This window comes from Camelus bactrianus, chromosome 19 (assembly GCF_048773025.1).
Source record: "Camelus bactrianus isolate YW-2024 breed Bactrian camel chromosome 19, ASM4877302v1, whole genome shotgun sequence".
NCBI lineage: Eukaryota > Metazoa > Chordata > Mammalia > Artiodactyla > Camelidae > Camelus > Camelus bactrianus.
Window position 1 is genome coordinate 47,428,410 of NC_133557.1, and position 6,233 is coordinate 47,434,642.

General features: G+C 46.9%; 1 pseudogene; it reads right to left on the reverse strand.

Annotated features, from left to right (window-relative positions):
* Positions 1–1,509: 1,509 nt before the first annotated feature.
* On the reverse strand, positions 1,510–4,454 carry LOC105071221 (mediator of RNA polymerase II transcription subunit 24 pseudogene; annotated as a pseudogene).
* Between the last annotated feature and the right edge of the window lie 1,779 nt (positions 4,455–6,233).

A 6,233-nucleotide genomic window follows, 5' to 3' on the forward strand; every position in this document is an offset into this window, starting at 1 on the left:
TATTCCATTGTATAAATATACCACAACTTCTTTATCCAGTGAAATGTTGCTACATTTAGGTTGCTCCCAGGTCTTGGCTATTGTATATAGAGGTGCTGTAAACATTGGGGTGCAGGTATCTTTCCTCATTAGAGTTCCCTCCAGATATATACCCAGAAGTGGGATTGCTGGATCATAGGGTAAGTCTATTTTTAGTTTTTTGAGGAATTTCCACACTGTTTTCAATAATGGCTACACCAAACTGCATTCCCACCAGCAGTGTAGGAGGGTTCCATTTTCTCCATGCCCTCTCCAGCATTTTTCATTCACGAACTTTTGAATGATGGCCATTCTGACTGGTGTGAGGTGATATGTCATTGTAGTTTTGATTTTCATTTCTCTTAAAATTAGTGAAGTTTAGCATTTTTTCTTATGCCTATTGGCCATTTGTATGTCTTCATTGGAGAATTGATTGTTTAGGTGCCCTGCCCATTTTTGGATTGTGATGTTTTGTTGTTGTTGTTTTTGTTGTTGTTATTAAATTATATGTGCTGTTTATATATTTTGGAAATTAAGCCTTTGTCAGTTGCATCATTTGCAAATATTTTCTCACATTCTGTAGGTTGTCGTTACATTTTGCTTATGATTTCCTTTGCTGTGCAAATGCTTATGAGTTTAATTAGATCCCATTTGTTTACTTTTGTTTTTATTTCCATTGCCTGGGTAGACTGCCCTAAGAAAACATTGCTAAGATTTATGTCAGAGGATCTTTTGCCTATATTTTCTTCTAGGAGATTTATCATATCTTGTCTTATATTTAAATCTTTAAGCCATTTGGAGTTTATTTTTGTATATGGGGTGAATGGAGTGTTCTATCTTCATTGATTTACATGCTGCTGTCCAGTTAACCAACACCACTTGCTGAAGAGACTGTCTTTTCTCTATTGTATATTCTTGTCTCCTTTGTCAAACATTAATTGACCATAGGTCTGTGGATTTACTTCTGGGCTGTCTATTCTGTTCCATTGATCCATATGTCTGTTTTCATGCCAATATCATGCTATTTTGATGCCTGTAGCTCTGTAATATTGTCTGGTCTGGGAGGGTTATTCCTCCAGGTTCATTCTTTTTCAATATTATTTTGGCAATTCTGAGCCTTTTGTGTTTCCATATTAATATACACATATACACATATACATATATACACACAGACCCTGCACCCATGCAGCCCCTCAGAGGTAAAGCTACCCGTGGGAGGGGAGGAGAGGTGGGAGAGGTGCGACCCAGGGAGGCTGCCCTGAGCTAAAGAACCAGGTGCTGGCAGTGGGGAGAGGAAATCACAAAAGAGACTGGGAGCCATCTTAGAGATCAGAAGTCAAGAGCAGGGGAAAGATCTGGAAACCAACTGACCAAGGGCTGTTATGTCATGTGTCTATGAGCAATGATGTCTCATCTCTCCTCACAGTTACCTTCTGAGATGCCTGGGGCTGGGACCCTCCCCTGCCAGCCCTGGCGGCCACTCCAAGCCCCTCAGAGGGAGGCAATGGCTTTGGCAGCCACCTGGCAGCCCAGGGGCAGGCTGAGGTCTGTGACGGCCAGAACCACCTTGGGGCTGGAATGGCTGACACCTGCACCAGTGCTGATATGGTGGTGAAGGGTATGCACTGCAGGATGCTGCCCCAGCTGCCCTGCTCCAGGCAGTCCACGCACTCCTCCATGAACCACTGCACAGACTGCGTGTGTGGGCCACGACTCCAGGATGGAGGAGATGACCAGGAACAGGTTGGCCAGCACTCAGTTCAGCGGGTCTCATGTTAACTTTGTGGATCTGGGAGGCCAACAAGGAGCTAGCTGCTCATGGATCGGTCGGTGAGATTCGAGAGGATACTTGCAGCTTCCTCACTGGAGCTCAGCTGTCGCATCAGCTTTGAGGGCTGCATGTCGTCCAAGGGGAAGAGGCTGATGTAATCCTCAATGTCTTCATGGTGTCTCTTCTTTCAGCGGGAGGACACCTGCCCCTTGTTGGAGGAATAGGAACTCAGGGCACACCAGTTGGCCAGCTTGGCGACAGAGGTGCTGGGGGGCTCATGAGGCTGTGCCACTTGGAGGAGTCTTTGAGCAGGCCTGGCAGTATGTGGCTCAGCAGGACCAGGGTCACCTGCTGAGTGTCCAGACAGAAGATGGAGTAGAGCAGCTCCACTGCCTGCAGCGGGTGCACCTTCTGCATCTGCTTCAGCAGTTCCCTAATCAGGTTGTTGCAGAACCAGTAGATGCCTCCCATGTGCAGCAGGGTGTCAAAGATGTGGCTGGAGCGGCTGTCCACCCATCCCCTCTCCAGCACCTTGGCAACTATGTCCATCAGCACCTTCTTAATGTGTCGCTTTGGGGCAGCAGTTTCAAGTAGGGCATGGTGTCCTTGCCCGTGGATGGGAACTTGATCTGCGTGGCTGTCTGCTGCAGCACGTCAGCACACATGTGCTCCAGGATGGAGCTCATGATCATCACCCTCTTATTGTAGAACTGTAGGGTGTTCTCACTGTACAGCGGCCCTGCCAGCTGGCGGATCATCTGCAGTGACTTCTCACGCTCATCCAGCCCCAGCATCAACACATGGGCCACCAGCCAAGCCATGGCACACACTGCCAGACTGCAAACTTTCCCCTTGATATTATCGGTGATTTTCTGGATGGACTCAAAGGCCAGCACCCCATTCTCCCAGGCGTTGAGGATTTCCAAGTTGGCCACTGAAATGCTGAGACAGGCTTCATGCCACTTCATCTGCACCAGCTTCACCTCTGAGGAGTTGCTGAGTAGAACTACCAGGGACTCCACTGTGGAGTCGGGCTGGAAGCAGGGGTGGTCAGGTTTCAGGATTTTGCCCTCCTCGGGCAATGCACGTTTGCATCCACGTCTCAAAGAAGAACACCTGTGTTCCTGTGCTCGACTCAGACAGGATGACCTCTGAGCAATAGGTCTGGGCTACATGGCACCATATGAGGAAGGAGATGTCAAAGGGCAAGGCTCAAACCAAGGTCACCTTGGTGCTTTCTTCACTGCCGTGTGTAGTGAATTCTTTCAAATTGATGAATTTCTGGGTGAAGGACTTAAGCTTCCCAGTGGCAGCAGCCACAGCCAGCAACAAGTCCAGTCTCTTCACTGACAGCATGTGGCCCAGGACCCCCAGCAACCTCTCTGGGGACTCAGAGTGGCTGCATCCATTGTTCTGAGGATATTGGTGACTGTGGGTTCCTCACAGAGGATCAGCCCAGGGTTGGGCTGGAGGTTGGCATTTTCATCTGATTTCAGCCACGGTGCATGCTCCCGGTCTGCTTTGCACTTGGCCATTATGTTGTTCATACTAGCTTCAGACAGGAGCCCCTGCTTGCTGCATTCCTGGAGAAGGAAGCTTGTACAGTCACAGTGGCAGCGCTGGTCAGCCTTGTCCAGCAAGGGGGTGAGCTTCAGCAGGAACTCAAAAGCAGAATTGACATCCTCAGTAAAGTCCTTGTCCCCATGAGAGTATTTCTTCAATTTCACCAAAACCTGTGGAATCTTAAGGAAGGTGAAAACTGTCCACTTGAGCTCTCCAGTACCCTCAGGAAACTCGATGAGACCCACGAAGTGAGCTTTCCAGGTCTCCAGGGCACAAGGTGGGGTGGGCATATGCTGCTCTTCACCAGCGACTGGCTGTCTCTCACCTGTCAGATTCTTGGTGCCCTCGAGCAGGACCATGGCATGGAATGTGGGGAAGCCAGTCTTGTGCAGCTGCTCCGAGTGCATGGACAAAATGATGGGATGCCCCTGATAAGCGCCTGCCACACTGCTCAGCCTGGCTCTGGAGCTGGGGGCTGCTGAGACCAGCCAGAATAGCCTCAAGCTTCAAAAGGCAGTGCTCAATGGCAGTCTAGAAGGAGGTCTCCTCTAGTTTGGCCATGTGGAGCAGGGCCCGGTTCTTGGTGCTGCTGAGGGTCTTCTCCAGGCGCTGCAGGCACATGGCAAGCTGCTTCTCAGTAGCAGCAGCGGGAGTGCCAGCCTCCAGCCCATCCCAGAGCCGCTCAGCAGAGGCTGCGGTGCAGCGCAGCAGCCAGAAGAGGGCGCTGAGAAGGGCCCAGCACAGCCTGATGCATTCCTCTGCTTTGTTGTGATAGCTATGTCAGTCACAAAACATGACCATGATGCCCAGCAAGGCCTGGACACACAGGTCCCGGGAAAAGTCATCAAACTTCCTGATAGCTGTGAGGACAGAGGAGCAGGACACCATCTGGGAACTGATGGCATACTTCAGGTAGGACAGGATGAGAGGATCGGGGTAAAGTCCAAACATGGCCTGCTCCGGTAGTGCTTCTGCTAGGTTGAGAATGTCCCAGGTGGCTCCTTTGGGAAAAAAATTTCTTCATGTTGATTACCCACTGGTAGTCACTCCATCGCTCCTTCCAAGCTTGCAAAATGGCTTGCTTCAGGTTCACCACCTTCATGACTTCACTCAGGAAAGCAGGCCAGTGGTGGTCAGCTGTGAGGCAGAAGAAATTGTGCTAGAGAAGGGAAGAGGAGATTCTGAGGAAAAGAACAGGGTGCTGTGGTGGGGGAGTGAGTAGTTATGTGGAATGGAGAAGACACAGGAAGATGCAAAGGAGGCAGAACTAGAAAGGAATAAAAGGGGGAAAGGGGGCAAAGTAGGGATCCTGTCAGGTTCTTCCCTCCTAAACCATCCTTGGAACTGGAGAGCTAAGAAGGTGTCAGAGGGGCTTAATACAAAGATGAATGAGCAGCAAGGAGTTAAGCTGATTCCAGTTCCCTAACTACGCCTTTAGCTCTCGCTGCATCCCTCAGTGGCTACCACCCAAATCCAGATTTCCCCCCTCATTTCCTCCACCTTCCCCAACCCTGAATTTCCTATTTGATTCCATATAAATCTTAAGATTGTTGTTCCAGTTCAGTAAATCTGTTCTGGGTAGTTTGACAGGCATTGCGTTAAATCTGTAGATTGCCTTGGGCAGAATGACCATTTTAATGATATTGATTCTTCCAATCCAAGAGCATGGGTTGTCTTTTCATTTTTTTAAGTCTTCTTTAATTTCCTTAATCAAGGTTTTGTAGTTCTCCACCTGTAAGTCTTTCATCTCCTTTGTCAGGTTTATCCCTAAGTATTTTATTGTTTCGGATGCAATTTTAAAAGGGGTTGTTTTTTACTTTCTTTTCCTCTTGATTCATTGTTACTGTAAAGAAATTCAACTGATTTGTGTATGTTAATCTTGTGTCCTGCTACCTTGCCAAATTCTTTTATTAGATCTAGAGTTTTTTTTTTTTTTTTATGGTACTTTTCAGGTTTTCTATATATAGTATGTCATCCACATATAATGACAATTTACTGTTTCTTTTCAACTTGGATCCATTTTATTTCTTTTTCTTGCCTGATTGCTGTGGCTAGGACTTCCAAGACTATGTCAAATAGAAGTGGTGAGAGTGGACAATGTTGTCTTTCCCAGATTATAGTGGGAAGGTTTTCAGCTTTTCACTGTTGAATACTATGCTGGCTGTAGGTTTGTCATAAATAGCTTGTCATAAATGGATGTTGGATTTTATCAAATGCTTTTTCTGCATCTATTGAGATGATCATGTGTTTTTTGCTCTGATCATGGTCTCTACCATTCTTTCCTAGGATGGCAGGTAATTCACACCATGTCTTCTCTCCTTCTGTGGATTCAGAGCTTCTCCCAAACCTGGATGCTCCTCAATCAATGCCCAGTCTGCTCTTTGCACAGTAAATCTAAGTGAGTTTTGCCCTATTGTTGATGTTCTCCTAAAATTAGAAATAAATCCTGGAAAAGAATCAGGGTTAACTTGAAGCAAAAGAACTGGTTTATTTTTTGCAAGGTTTGCAGACCAGGAATACACAGCCTTTACCTGTAACTAAAAGTAAGTTCCTAGGTGGTTGAGAGGTTGAAGGATTTTTAAAAGCAAACCCCAGAGAATATATAGTTGGGAGACTTCTAAGGGGAATGGAAGGCCCTTGCAGACTGACTACACGTTATTGCAGATGGGCCTCATGTATTCCATGATTCCTCTAATGTTTTGAAATTCCATCGGGTGGATCACATCCAAGACACTGCTTTTAACTCGGTGACCTCCCTTATTTTTAATTTGCAAAATTTTAATTTAATGTAAAAAACAATGATAATCACTCTCCTTATATATTATACAGACAGACCCAGCAGGCCACAAGTAATAAACTATCTCTGACAAGAATAATCTGG